At 42.5% G+C, this 15871-nt stretch overlaps 1 protein-coding gene across 5 annotated transcripts in view; it reads right to left on the bottom strand.

The window, feature by feature from the left end:
* Nucleotides 1-14263, bottom strand: part of NUMB (NUMB endocytic adaptor protein) — a 184917-nt gene extending 170654 nt beyond the window's left edge. For all 5 annotated transcript variants that reach the window (XM_069208919.1, XM_069208917.1, XM_069208920.1 and 2 more), the window contains exon 1: nt 14193-14263. The gene's annotated coding sequence lies outside the window, so the exon portion shown is untranslated. The remainder of the gene's footprint in view (nt 1-14192) is intronic.
* Between the last annotated feature and the right edge of the window lie 1608 nt (nt 14264-15871).

Raw genomic sequence — 15871 nt, 5'->3', positions numbered from 1 at the left:
TCCCTATGCTGCTTAGGTGTTTGTTTTAAAGTCTGAACTATCCCTTTATGGATGCTCTCCCCTCCTGCTATCAGTTCCCCGATCGATTTAGAAAGGCTTAGTGGGATGTAGAGGGGGATGTTACTACTCTTTAGTTGCATCCTCTGTTTTGAATGTACTCCGTAAGGCCCTCTGCAAAATAGAGAAACATTCTTTGTTTCGGCAGGCACCGCTTTATTGATTACCTGCATACCTTTTCTGATGTCGTTGGTCAGTTCAGTGCCAAGGTGCCTCAGGGGATTAATTCCAATGTATAAATAACAAATCAACTCATATCCACCATGCATAGGTTTTCAATGTATTTGATGGATGCCCTTTTGCCCTAAACACGGGGCCAGTGACAACTTTAGAAGAAACTAGGCAGAAATGATGGGTTGCGGCTCTTGTCCTTCGGTGATGGATCAATGTCACCCAAGGCATTGCACAGTTGTCTACCGCCTGACTTGTGGGTAGACTGAGAGCATCACAGCACCCCGGATCTTCAAACTGGTGTAATCTGGCATCAGAACACTTGGAAAACCCTATCTTGCTGTCAAGGGTAGCCTGGGTCTCACAAAAGCAGCATACTTGTAATGCAAAAAAGTTGCACAGTGAAAGCACTACTTTGTTTACTACTAGTTCCAATGTTACAGTGATAAACTGGTAACCATGTTGTCTGTGTGGTGTCTCTGTTGTGCCCCATTCAAGGTTGTACATTTCCCTATCCAGGTCAGGATAACAAGTGAAGACATTTATGAGCAGCTATTATAGATATCACATTTTTCCTCAGAGGAATTCTCGAGACATTAGTTACAAATGTTGCATTTTATAATGCACACTGTCCCCGCAAGATTATATATATATTTTTTTTTTTTTAGAGGATTTGATAGTTTGTGCTGGGTGGATTCACAACATACGTGGCAGCATTACTGTTGTTGTTACAACATATGCTATAAAGAGGCACTGTTTTTTGCAGAACATTGCCCATCAGCTACACATTCTGTGTGTTCTGTAACTTGCATCCTTTGCATGTTAGGACATCATTCAATCCAAGTTATTTCAAGTCGTGCCTCTTTCGTCAGTTCTCTATGCCTGGTGACCTCCTGCATGGATGTAGCTCTCATCTCATGTGAGAAATGGTCCAACTGTGGTGCTAACAACAACAACAATTATTTTAATTTAGAATAGTTTGCATACCTGGCACAGTACTGAAAAGTCTTGTATTCAGTCTCATGACGAGGTTAAACCACTAGGATCAATATTATGTGATCTGTAGGGGTTTGAGGCCTCCAAAAAAAAAAAAAAAAAAAAACTTATGATGCAACATGGCGATGAGCAGAATGAAAACATCCCTGTGGTCAACAGTCAGGCAGTATAGTCTTTCTGAAGATGGAATTAAAAATGTTTCATTAGCTCACTGTCATTTCACTGAAAGTATTTTTTTTTAGAATTAGGGAAAAAGGTTCTCGTTTTGAAACAACTTTGAAAAAACTTGTTATGAAGTGCTTTGTATTAAAATCAGTAGTAGCTTCTTTTTTAGCTCTTAAATCACAATCACGTATTCCCCTTTTGAAAAATCTGGCAGTAGCCTATCAACATTGTCAAATCAACTTAAACATGTTTTCTGTAATCGTATCAGGTTTTGGCCAATGTTTGAAGTGCACTATTTATCACTCAATTTTCTTGTATCGACTCCAAGGACATATATCTGCCGCATTTCTTGAAGTGTCAGCCACACCTCCACTGGCACCTCTTAGCCCTAAACCTCTGATGCTTGGGTTTAGTTGTAACCTTTAATGGTCAGACCACTCTCCAAAAGTCCTTGGAGATCTTACACAATCAGAACTCATACCTAGAGTTAAATTCAAGCAATTCAAACAAAACAGGATGCTACACACCAGCCTTGCACCACGATTCATCATAGAACCTTGCGAAAGAAATCCATAAGGAGGCACTGCATTCTCAGTACAAGCCACCGCCTACTGGAATTCTCGAACAGCCAACATTAGGAGCACCAAGGGGCATATACACTTCAGAAGACTGTTGAAAACGTGGTTAGTTCCAGGATAACTACATCATCCCACAGACCTGGGATAGAACACGGAAAAATACATACAATCTATAGTTTACAGCCCACAGATATGGAAATGGAACAACCCAACCAGCAAACTATTTTAGATAAACTAAAGGGGGCTTACTTGTGGTTAGCCAGAGAAGTATGTCATAATGTCTATTCATATATAACCCCCTGCCCACACTAATACCATAGTACTCAGCAGTTGGCACCCAACTGTGGCATAAAACCCTAACTTCACACAAAACATATCTGCTACGGGCCTTGTCCATTACCCAGTACTGAACCAGCCATCACCACCACAACCGGCATGGAATACCTGAAGAGATCTGCCACATACTGCTAGCCAATTAGAGAACTTAAATCTAATCCATCACTGCAGGTCCCAACTAGCTACATACGACTGCTTCATTATTTCTTTACAATTTCACTCAAGGATGGGATGGCAGTAGCAAAGCCTATTCCAGCAGATCTACCCACCACTTATTGCTCCAACCATGCCTTTTCAGGACCAAAAATGTTAAATAAAATATCAGGTTGGCCAACTCAGTGCAGTAACTAGCTAAGTGGACTATGATCATAAGAAATACCATAAAGGGACCACACTGGTAAGCGATGAGTTGCAAAACTCTATATCTTCACCAAGGAAGTCATCATGCACAACATAGAAACTTCCCACATGCAGTCAAGAAACAAAGACAACACCTTTCTAACCACATACCATACATGACTTTGCTTGCTGCCAATGCAGGCAAGCTCTCAAGTGCCCCATGTAGGGGGTAGTAAGCATTATATAAATGCTGCAATACAATTGTAAGCACAGCCACAATGGTGTCCAATAATATATGGTCCAGGACTTACAAATACACTTACTCTGCTGGCAGTGTACCATACTTATATTTTTGGTTAAACATCCCATGTAGCAGGAATTTCACCAGGACCATCTCGCTAGTTTCTGGAAAAATCAAACAATATCAGGAATAATGGTGTAAACACCGACATTCTGACTGCCAGTGGAGATGTATGGTTGGCGCACGTCCAGGGTAATCCCTCTCTTGCTCGCATTTGGCTAGTAGTCATCACTGTACTAAGGCACACGTTCAATCTTGAAGTGGGTTCTCTAAAGAATCTTCAAACAACAGGGACATAAGAGGAACTATTATGGAGAACATCTCCCATTTAGAGCACAGCAACATTCTAGACGGTCCAGACCCACTCTTCAAGGGACTGCTTGAACCAGCAAATCAGTGTAAGTGAGATTACTAAACACAATATTCCACTCAGGAACCACATTTTATAGAAATAATGAGTCTCCTAAAAACCCATCGCACTCAGTGGGTATGTTGTACTAGTGGTGCGTAACTCAGTGTACATTACAAGAACACAAGCCTTACTCTCTCGCTTGTAGATGCTAGTCCGCATCAAGTTAAGCTGTCAGTCATAGCAGTCTATGTCATTCACATGGCTCATAGCACCCCCCGTCTTTCACATCACAAACTACCACTGCCAGAATACACGCCACTGAGCAGGTCTTTATTCACACTCATGCAAACTGAGGAAGGGTACTTTTTAATAAAACGTTCCCTCACACACCTGGATTCAGCTAATAGCATACATTTACCTCATCCTCTATGCACAGTTGTTCTACTTTTAACCTGAAACTGGCGATTGGATACTACTCCCTCCCCCATCTATGAATTCTATAAACATAAATGGAGGGATCGTTTGTCCTGGGTCCAGACACATTGGCCTTAGCAACAAGTAGTTCATTCCTCTGGCTCAGGACACTTGCTCATGAGCACGAGGAATATCAAGAACATGGAGGAACAAAATAAAGTACATTCATAGCAGCAAAAAAAAAAAAAAACAGTTTGAAACAGGCACATTTTGTAGGAGCTGTACACAAAATATAAAATGTGCGATTGCAGCACCAGGCTGGTTTCAGGATTTTTGTTGATCGAAAAGGACAGACGTGGCCTAGTGGTTAAACTGCTGACTGGTTGTAACCTCCTCTTGCCCATACTGGGTGAAACAGAATAACCTATTTATGCCTCACTTGCCATAAGTGCCAAAAACGTGGAACTTCACAACAGGCTCTCTGCACAAATGATGTGTAACAAACAATTGGACATGTCCCACTTACATTTAAGGCCACAGGTATAACATGATTAATGTTTGAACCTTACGAAAAACTTTGCAAATTAACTAAATGTGGGTTTGTAAAAAAGGAAAAAACGAAACAATACCACAACAACGTTGTAAAGTGAAAGCTTGGAACTTAACATTCTACCGTGGGTATGTTAGGATTCCTTTTGATGTAACATAATTAATGTTAACATGCACTTAGGTACGAACCAATGGACTAGGGACTGGTGAAGCACTTTTATTTTGGCCCAAGTTTAATTTCACCTTCCATCCATCATATCACATTCTCCGTTTGTGTGCAGAGTCAAAAAGACGTCTCCCACTATACTCCTAATCACTGAATGATAAAAAAAGACCTGTGTGTTTACTCTCCTTTCCTTCTTCAGAGTGACTCTCTTCTTGCCTTCCATTCTCTGCATACTTTCTATGTATTTTTTAGTATAGCCTCCACTCAGTCTGTTACCTGCATCAGTCCTCCTTGTAATTCAGCACCTGGCCGATACCTCATATCACAACCTCTCCTCTTTAAAACCCTATTCCTGTAATCCAACTTTAGCTAATCTCCGCCAGCCTATCTATCTCCCCAACCAGTCACTTGAAACCACATAGTCCCCACTAATGATCGTACCCACCTGGTATTACTAATTCACAAAGTAACTGCAGTAAACGTATGATTTTATTTCTTGAGCGCACATAATTAATAGCAACAACCAACAATAACCACCAGGTTAATCAATAACTTTGGTTCCCAGAGAAGCGCTTCCGCCTCGTCAGGGGTGCTAAGCACCATATAAATCCAATTGCAATCTTAACGAAATTGTAAGACTTGTACTGATGACTTTTGCCCCAGCGAAGAACTGAAGTTGGAACCCGAGCATCCTTTTATTTTTGACAATTAAACCATAAGATGCTCCCGATTTGTCGAATGTGTTTTCCCTGAAAGAATAAAAATAAACTCAAGCTCTCAAATCTGCTTTATACTTGCAATGTGATCTACTAAAAATTAGAGATTTTAAAGAGTATATAAAATTGTTAATTGAAGAAAAAGAGCATCGCCCAAACTCAAACTGCAGCGCTACAGAGGTGTTTACAAAGCAGCTCAGCATTTCCATGTGTATTCAAATCAAGCAAATAAGTGCAAATGTTGAAGAGGTGCTTCAATGATACGTTGATTCTCACTGTTGGCGAGTTTATTTTCTCTCTCTCTGCCACTGTGCCATTTTAGTCGCTCTGAAACCCTCCAGGGGCAAAAATCTAAGCTACATGAGAACCTTCGCGGATGAAATCTTTAAGTAAAGAGATCGACGTACGGCCAATTTATCCCTTTGAAGTCGATAAACCAAGTGACATGGAGATGTGAAATTAGAACATTATTTTGCGGACAATGCACTATTCCGTGTGCACTATATATAAATATGTTTTTACTAGATGAGCACCTGGTGTTCATCTGGTATCCATGTTGGTGAAATGGAATACAGATGTGATGCTTGGAAGAAACAGCTGGAGAGGATCAGCCCATTGCCTCATTAATGAGCAGCAATGGGGGGCGGGGGTAGCCATTCCACTGCAGAAAGATTTTGTTCAAAATTGACAACTTCTGATAAATAAACATTGTTTAAGTCCTGTGCCAGAAGGTACTCAAGTAAACTGAACAAATGTTAATAAGTGGTTAGCAGGCGTTCTTGAGGAATATTATCAAAGTAGGCAACAGGAAAGGGAGTACAAGCACAGTAAGTGTGTTATATACGGACCGCTGGACTCCATTTGGAATCGTTTGACCTAGTTCATCCGTAAGGGAACAGAAGAAAGGCCAATGCTTAATTTGTGCTTGTTGTTTCCGGTGCTGAGCACCGGCACTTATTTGTGCGGGCCGGGGCTTATTCTTATGCCTCAAGCATTTGCTGCGAGCAAAAGACACATATGGGAAAGACGGAGGAAGGGAAAAACGAAAAAGCGTCACAATGGGAGAAAGTAGAAAGATGCAGGAGTGAGCTGAAGGGGCGGGGGTGGCCGTAAATGGATTGAAGAGGCCCGAGATGGCTTCATGATTAAGCTGCCTCAGTGTTCAGTGCTGACAGATTTAATTACAGCAGTCTCGTGTTTTAGAGAAGGGTTTTGAGCACCGGCACCTCTTTATTTACAAATTAAGCCAGTGGTCTTCAAACTTTCTAATGCCGTGCCCCCCCCCCCCCCCCCCAGTGGGAAAAAATAAATCATCGGCCCCCCTCAGAATTTTTTTTTAACTATTCTATTAAGTTGCCAATGCTTAAATAAGTATAGACTTATTTAAACATTGCAGTTAAGTTCTGTTACCTTTTTACAAGTGCAATAAACATGTTTCTTCCTTAAACAAAGCACTATTATCTTCATAATCTTTCTTTTGGCCAGAACCTGGTGCGCCCCCCTGGGATCACTTGAGGCCCCCCAGGGGGGGGCCGCCCCCCAGTTTGAAGACCCCTGAATTAAGCACGGAGTAAGGCACCTGTCCACGACCAAGGGACAGCACTTATATAGAAACATACTACAGACTGTAGAGCTATCCGAGGTTAGGAAGTCCTAATTCTTGGAAGAGAAGCACTGTCTGTGAAACCAGCACGGTCTTCATTGGCGACTATCCAGTATAATAATCGCGGGGGAAAAAAGATGCGTAATCATGGCTCCCGCACACTCTTCTGCTCATTTCTCCCAGGGTTAGGCCTCCTGTGTTGATACCATTATCCCTCCCTAGTCTTAATTACTGGAATCTGTATGTGGATTGACCGGCTAAAATTATTCCATGTGTGAAATTAATGAACACTTAAGAGTCGCACCGGGAGCTGCAATCCATGTTAGGCATGAGACACTGCATTCCCATCATCACTTCTAGGCATGACAACTGGTGCAAAACCTTAATTCAGGTTTAAGAAGTTTCAAGAACCTTTAGTATTTTATACCTGTGCAGCTGAGTCACTTATCGACACACACCTTGGTTTATGCACATCATGTGCGTCTGATGAATGCCTGTACTCAATACCCAGTACCCCCTACTAATAGGGCTATCACTATCCCGCCTAACCCAGTTAACAAAGTCACTTAAACACATCACCTACAGAAGTTCCTCCTTTGAGAAAGATTCTGAAATACCAGATTTTTTTAACGTCTGTCTGAGTATATGCATAGTAACAAGCAAGCAGTGCCCAGAAGTGACATGCAGAGCACAGAAAACTATGCACCTGCTTATACCTGGTCATGAAAATATTACACATTTTCTACTGTCACCCCACAAAATACTAAGCACATTACAAGATATAAAATTCACAAGGATTTCTGGCTTTCAGAAAATTCAAACAAATATTTTTTATATACGTTTGAAGCTTTACATCCCAGCTCTAAACTAGCTGCATTGACTTAAGCTTACCCAAGTACCTTCCTGTTGAATGGCCAAGACATTTCCAGCTAGGAAATTGGTGGTAAACCGTACATTATACTGTATTCACTATAATTCAGCCTGCGGTTCTGTGCTATCAGTAGCTTATGAAATATAGCTGCTCGATGGTTACAGTATGCTTTGGTTGGAAAAGACATTGGTACTTAAGAACACATGTTAATAGCAACAGCTACAAAAGAAAAGAACTTCATATTCAGTCAAATTAGAACTCAATATCCCTGTGAGCGGGTAAGGGATGTAAATATCCTACTCCTGCATGACATCAAATATCAGAAAGGTGCTTTTCACATATACTAGGCACGCTTTCTGCACGAAAAACCATGACTGAGTATCACAGTCAAACAAAACAAGCCTCACTAATCTTCAAGTTGACAAAGAGTGGAATGGGGGGGGGGGCAACAACACCGAGAGGGCCAGAAAGGGAGGGAGTAAGCAACAACAAGGAGAGGGACGAGAGAGTGGGAGAGCTAAAGAAAAAACACTGGCAGTTGAGAGGGAGAAAGCAACAACACGGAAAGAGGAAAAAAGGGGCAAGCAATAACAAGGAGAGAGAGGGATCTGAGGGTGGTTAAGGCCAAAGCAACAACACGAGAGGGGCACGAGGAGAGTAGAGCACAACAGCAAATAGGCCTGCAAACTTGCACTGTTCTGGAGCGATTCAACTAAAAGAGATAAGTACCTCCTAAAGCATGAGCAGTGGTAGGACACAAGTATTTGGGCCATGCTCCAAGGGATAGACAAAACGCACAAAGAAGTGAAGCTGGCATGCGCTGACCAAAGCATGGAGATGAAAGCGACGATGAAGCCAACCAATGGTAAGCGAAGGGTGGGCTCTAAGCCTACTGTACGCAAACAATGTTTCACAAGTGATAGTGCATGCGCTGTCACAGGTGAGATCTAAAAATAATTTGGTAAAAGCATGTGCTCAATTTGCGACCACTTTTACTGAATTGATTCTTTTTACGCAAGGTGCTTAACCTCATCAATTTTACTAGTTTGGTCCTCTGGACTAGATAGAACCCGTACCTCGTACTGGAAGCTGCAATTCTGCAATGTGTAGATTAATTCAAAATTCTGTACTTGTTGCATTTCTGTGCTATAAATACTGCAGTGCTGACCAGAGAGAAAGAGAAACATTTTTCTGTACATAAATGTGGTCATTTTTATGTGGCAGGCGTAAGCTGTTTCGCGTACTGCCCTGAATAGAGGGGGAAAAAAAAAAAAAAGGAAGACTGCAATTTTAAGTCTTAAAGTTAGGTTAGTCACCCAGAGCTCAAATACTGTGCGGCAATAACTGAGCCCTTACTATAATATTTTTTTACAAAAGGTTTGCATAGTATAATATACTATATACACGTTAAGTGCAAGGAAAGATGCAACTCTTCATTTTAGAATGGACTTGCACATGTTTAAAGCACAGTAACTGTAATATTTTGTGCTGATATATATACATATATTGTTCAACAACACTTGGCAATGCACTCCATTAAGATGCCAATATTTGGTATTTATTTCAAAGTTGCAATATGTAAATATAATAAACCCACGCAGGTCAGATACATGCCCTAGATGCAGCAGGTTCAGTGCAGACTGCAGACAATCCAAATGATGTGGGATTGCCACAATATAAAGAAATAGTGGGAAATAGAAGACTGCAGTCAATATAATGAAACAATCTCATTAAAAAATGTATTGCAGTTTTTCAGTTCTATAATGAATGTTGTCATAAAAGATGTCATTACTGTTGTAATATGTGGGGTAAGTAGCAAAGCATGGCGTATGCGCAAGTTATAGTTTCTTGAGATAAGTATGAATATAACTGTTGAATTTATATGGTTTTGTGTGTGTAAATGTTTTTCTTAACTCAAAAACTACTTAACTGATTTACACCAAATCACAAAAAGAGCTCTTTCTGGGCCAAGAGCTAGCTTTCTGCCAAATTTGGTGTAATTCCGTTCAGCAGTTCGGACTGTAATCGTGTCTCAAATCCCTATTGAGAAATTGCATTGGGAAAACACGTTTTGCCCCAATCCCCCTCTTTTTTCTACGACCTGCTTAACAAATTACCCCAAAACTTTCAACACAGCGGGAAGTGAGTGGAAACCCACCTAGTTTTGAAAATTGTGTGGATTCAACAAATGGCGCCAAAGTAATTGGCAAAACAAAAAAGCTTTTTCTTTGGAAACCAGGTCCCAACTATTACTACTTACTGTCTGTAGGTAATTTTATATCTATCTATACACACATACATTATTATATATATATATATATATATATACACACACACACACTATTCACAAGGCTATGTTTACATGAGCACATGACATTAGCTATGGCAGGACCTCCAACCTGAGCCCCCCAGCCCTTCTCCCCACCTCACTATATGTGCTGTCTGAAAGAAACAAAGAAAATGCTTGCTATTTCAGACTTCAGAAGCGCTTGTGGAAAGAAAAGTGGTTTCAGTTCTGCTTTGCGGGATGACCTTTGTCCCAAAAGCCGGGACATGTATTTACATATAACAGAAGCATCGACACGCCGGGCAGTCCTGTGAAAACTGGGACTGTCCAGGGAAATCCGTCTGATCACCCTACACACAACGCAAAGTAATGTAACAAATGGAAACAGATTGTAGCCTAAGATGTTTGTAAGCTGCTGTTGTCTATAATGGATTCTATTTAGTTAGGCAGGAAGGTCTTAAATGCGAAGCTCTGTCAATCACCCTCTTGTAACCTGTAAACCGGGTGGGAAAAGAATCACCTATCGCGGAATCCAGGCCAAGAGCTACGCACGGCTCGGCCAAAGGGGGTTTAAATCTCTCCCCAGTGCTTGCTTGTTTGCTTTTGGTCGCAACTAATTGAAAGATTAGCGATACAAAGAGGCGCTGGCAGAGCCTTTGGACGAAAATGAAGAACCAAGGAAGACCAGATAAACGGATACGCCTTGAACCGCAGTGCATTCTTCGTTTTAGGAATTCCCCGGCGCATGCTGTTGTTACCTACAATCGTTCCCACAGAAATGCAAGTAACTGATTAATACCACTCAGTGTAATTTAGTCAAAAGAAACGGACTTGAGAGCACGAAATGCACGTGGCAGTTCCACGCTACTACAAAAAAAAAAAAAAAAAAAAGAGACAGAAGTAATAACTCTGGCTTTGAATTATTTGTCTGATCACCATGTACCATCTCTGCTAACATCATTAAAGAGGGTCTGCTGAGTGTGCTGTTATCACATTAACTCCCGAGACTGCCTCTAACTGGATCTGAAGCATATCAGCACTCACAAACATGGATAACGTTAGACAAATGTCAGACACAATAAGTCCCTGCGGAAGCAACACAAACAATCCAATTCCACGAACCAAAACAATTGTAAAAATGTACAGGGTCAGATCATAATTTAAATAAAATGTGAAACTGGAAACAAAGTTGGAAGACACTGCTACACAATGAATATTAAATGCATCAACGGTGATCCAAGTTAAAGTTTTCCAGTAAAATCCAAGAAAATTAGTGTTTTAGTCAAATTCAAAATAACTTTAATTGCATCTAAATTTAATATATATTTTTTCAATGTAATTGACAGATCTCAATGAATATTCACAAACACACACATCCCTCCTGGCCCACCCTTCCAAGGAAACACCCGATGACCAGTCCAGCCTCGCCCTCCCCTGCACCACACAAGCAGCAGGCATGGCCGCAGCCCAGGGGGTGCAGTCTCAGCCAGGCCTCACTCTCAAGCAGCTGATCAGGAGAAAAACAAACCTTTTACTCTTGGACTATGCACTTGTAAGTAGAAAGACAGCGACTTGGACCCTCGGGCATGCAAAGTCACTGTAAACACTTCTGACACCATGGCATAGGAAACTCAAAACTGCTAACCAAGTCCTTATTTTATCAACTGTTTGGTGCGATTTAAGGCAGTCTGGGAATAACTCTTGCTTTTTATATAGCACTTGGGAATACAGGTTCTGCCGCTGTAAAGCAGGTGCTATTCTGAACAAAAATCGCTATAATTAATTTGCAGTTAAGCTGCCTCTTCCATTTTTCTCTTTGTATACAGTCAATGTTTTTAAAAGTTAGGCTGGTTTTGCCAATGTATAGGAATAATTCCTGTAAAAGTTTAACACATAGAAATATATGGCTGCCTCCTTTTCATTGCTCCCAACTGTTTTGACTCCCTCAATCTCCGGGTTAAATGCTTGAAAGTGCCTCTTTGTAGCTTGTTTGGTGCTATAAAAGTTTAGATAAACACACTATGAAGGGTTGCATTTCTAGGTTATCACAGCCAGTCTGGAAGAATGAGGCAAACACACTCCCAAGATGGTGGCCTTGGTGTGTCCTCTGCCCTGTAGCAACAGGCCTGGGAGGGTTTCTGTGGCACTTGGCATACATCCACTGCACTCCAAACCAAAACACATAGGTAAAGGATATTGTCATTTACAATGCCAATTGCTCTAAATCTCACAAATGTGAGAACTACTGCATTGCAAATGCTTGTTTCTTTGATGTGACGAGAATATCATGCCTGTAACACATAGTCACAACCTGGAACCAACTGAACTGCTGGAAACAAAATGGTACACATCAACAGGAAAGTGCCTGCTATACAAATGCCAATAACATAAAATGTGAACAGAGATCAAACTCTATAAATCAGAAGTAGGGTAAAAGTCTTGTGTGGACCCCTCCCAACCTCTGGCAATGCTCTGCAAGCCACAGCCTCCTTAATAATAAAGTCAAAACTAGCCCCTTCAGTAAAATCCATCACAGGGGCTTCCTATGGCAACCCTGTTACTGATGCAAGCCCAGATAATACATCCACTGACTGCACACTTCAGCTATCACTTTACTGTCTGCTCTTTGAACCACAATCCAGAAGATTCAGCCTCCTAGCTACTCAATAGCAAACAAGCATAGGCAGGGCCAATGTGCCTGGCTTTAATGTGCCAACGCTTATAAACATAGGCATACACAACTGCTGTTTATCACATTACTGCCTCTCCTACCAGCTTTGCCAATGCAAAGAAACATTTGCAAAAAGCATTGCTTTCTTTATAGAAAACATGTAAGAGGTGAATAATGTAATGTAAGAAAGAGTGCTGGGAGCGTAATTTACATATGATAAAATATTCCCTCATGGACCCCAATGGTAGTATTTCCTAGAAGGCAAAATAATACATCAAACAGCCAAAGTCATAGGGTGTGAGAGTAATACTCCCCAAGTTGAAACCAAAGGCCAAGCCATATACATGTGAACGAATTTGTAGCAATAACCCGCGCACCGCTCTGCTTTCAAAACAGACCTAAAGAGCACTTTCTCAAGGGACAACACACATACTGGGATACTTAAGGCAACATCTGATGGGCAGGTGCCTTTCTTACTATCTGCAGCACACTATCAATATCTATTTGGAAACCCCATTTGTCCCTCTGAAGTGACACACCTACTAGCCAACCCAGGCAATATGTGCACTCGAAGTTACATCCACTTGCTCCTCCAACATTTAATCCAATAGACACTGCAAAAGCCTCATCATGCAGTATCCCACCTGCCCACCAGTTTTTACATGTCGCCTCTACTATGTAGTGCCCTAAGCGGCCCTTTTGTGGTTCTCTACATACAGTTACTGTGCTACTCAAATTTCATATGAAATGTTCTTTAAGTGACAGGCAATTATTCTCAGGTGACATTTCCAATAACATGCTACACACCCCTATTATGCCACACTACAAGCCCCTTAGATACACCACAAGATACCCCAGGTAACGCTCCTTGCGTGGCACTCTAAATAAACCTCCCAACAGGCTGCAAGGCTCATCAAGTGCCACCTCAAAAGCCTCACATGCCATCCCAGGCTCGCCACTGTCCTTAACACACCCCACAACCGAGCCAAGTACAACACAAAAGTCCAGTAGGATGATGCCTTAAAATGTCTCAAGTGACACAATGCCTCCAGGTTACTTCCAAAGCCCAGAATGCCCGGTTAGATTACAAGTCACCTCCTGTGCCTCTTGAAAGAAAGGCCAGAGCTTGCCAGGTGATTCTGGAGCGGTTTGTGTGCCCACCGGGTACACAAGGAGCCAAAGTAAGACTCAAAGTAGACATCAGCTGCCTCTCTGGGGATGCCAACTCTTCGCCCCCCATGTGATACACAGGGTCCTTTCCGGTGAAGCTGTAATTTCCCATCCATAAGGTCCAAAGTGCCACAGGTGACCCAAGAAAGGCCTCCCAGGTGATTGCACAATGCAGACAGGTGACACCCAGTCCCCTGAGTGATAGTCGAAGCGTTTTACCGAAGATGCCTCCTGGGAGAGGCTCCGGTTCACTCCGGCTATCACCACCGATAGATCCCCCTAGGTGGCTCCCCGAGGCCTCCCAGGTGCTCTGCAGAAACCGCCCCAGGTGAGAGCACAGTGCTTCCTTGAGATACACAGGAGCCGCCTACACTCCGCCCCCGGATTGAAGCCGCCAGACGCCGGCCTCTCCACCCCACTTCCAGGCAAAAGACCTTAAAATGTACCCACCTGAGCTTTTTCCTTCGACTCCAACCGACTTCTATAGATGAAGGACTCGACTTCTATAAGCGAAGGCAGGGAGAGGCAATAGGAACGCCAGTCCCCTGTGATTGACAGGTGAAGGGACAGCACTGGGCGGGGCTTGATTGCAGCACCACCCCTTTCATTCAGTGATTGGTTAAGAGGAAAAAAATGACCCGCCCCGGAAAAGACAGCTCTCCAGCCCCGGAAAAGTACGCTCCTGTTGCTCCGGAAGATGGCTTCATAGTTTTGCCGGAAGGGAATCCCACAAAGCGCCGGAAGTGATTCACCAGCAGCATGGGGGTCGGCGTTATTTGAAGTCTAGATGGGTTAAGGTTCGTATGCGTTAGATGGGTTATACTAGTCTATCCTGAGGCTCGGTAGAGCCTTCGGGCAGCGAGGAAGAGCCACAGGCCTGGTCGTCATTGTGGAATGTGTCAGACTGTTTGTCAAACTGAAGCCCGCAACGTCTATCACTCTCAAAGAACAAACCGCTCTCACTCTTTCATCTCTTTATTAGCTGTGAAAGAGGTACGTACTTAAAGCTGTACGCTGCCGTCTCAGGTGTTTATATTTAACAAACTGTTTGATCCTTGGCAAATTATTCTTCCTATGTGCCCTTGATCATACAGTATATCAGCACACTGAAACAAGCTTAAATGAAGAATTAAACACTAAGGGCAAAGTAGGCATGGTTTTCATTCACATATCCAGGAGTCTTTATCAGCAGGTGGCCGAGTTTGCACTCAACAGCTAAACGTTCCGCTGAAGCTGCGTTGTGCATTATCTAGTATTTGCTGCAGCTGCTCTCTCTGAGGCAGTAATAGTTTCTTCTTATACAGCTCAAAAGGGACTATAAGAGTGAGCGCTGCATGGCCATGGAGAGGGTGAAATGTGATGTCCTACAGTGCCTCTGTCTGGGCAGTGGTGCCAGATCCATGTTTGCAGAACAAATCTGAGCAGCCAGGAAGGTGCACGGGCATGGAAGTGGTCATTGTAAGAAGAGTTAATGCTTCTGGTTGTCTGTGTAAGGGCCGAAGTGGAGGCTGCTGTAGTATCACGAGGGCAGCCAAGGTGGTGCACCAGAGTGGACCAGGTCATTGTCAGAGGCATTAATGATTCTTATTGTTTGTGTATGGACGGTAGGAGGTCCAGCAGAAGGACGCTGTAGTAACTTGTGAACAGCCATGTGTGTGCACAGGCATGGGCCAGGCCACTGTAAGAAGCATTACTGTTTCCTATTGTCTGAGTAAAGATAGTGGTGCCTGAAACAGACGTGGGGTTTAGTGAGGTGTAAGGGGGGTCTATCAGACATCATTGAAGGCCACAGCTTTAAATGGGCAGTGTTGGACTTGGCCCTTTTTGCAGGGTTACTCCAAACTTTTTGCCTTCCTTCTCCGAATTTTTTTTTTTCTGACTATATTTTTGCAAGCTTTAGGACTCTGGGCACTTTACCACTGCTATTCAGTTCTAAAGTGCATGTGCTCTCTTCTCTAAAACATGGTATGATTGGTTTACACCTATTTGGCATATTTGAGTTACTTGTAAGTCCTTTGTGAAGTGGTATACCATATACCCAGGGCCCGTAAATTAAATGCGATTAGTGGTCTGCAGTGCTGATTGCGCCACCCACAGCAGTAGCCTTTCAAGCTTGTCTCTGGCCTGCC

The sequence above is a fragment of the Pleurodeles waltl genome, chromosome 9 (assembly GCF_031143425.1).
Source record: "Pleurodeles waltl isolate 20211129_DDA chromosome 9, aPleWal1.hap1.20221129, whole genome shotgun sequence".
NCBI classification, from domain to species: Eukaryota; Metazoa; Chordata; class Amphibia; order Caudata; family Salamandridae; genus Pleurodeles; species Pleurodeles waltl.
This window is presented reverse-complemented; position numbering and strand designations above follow the sequence as displayed.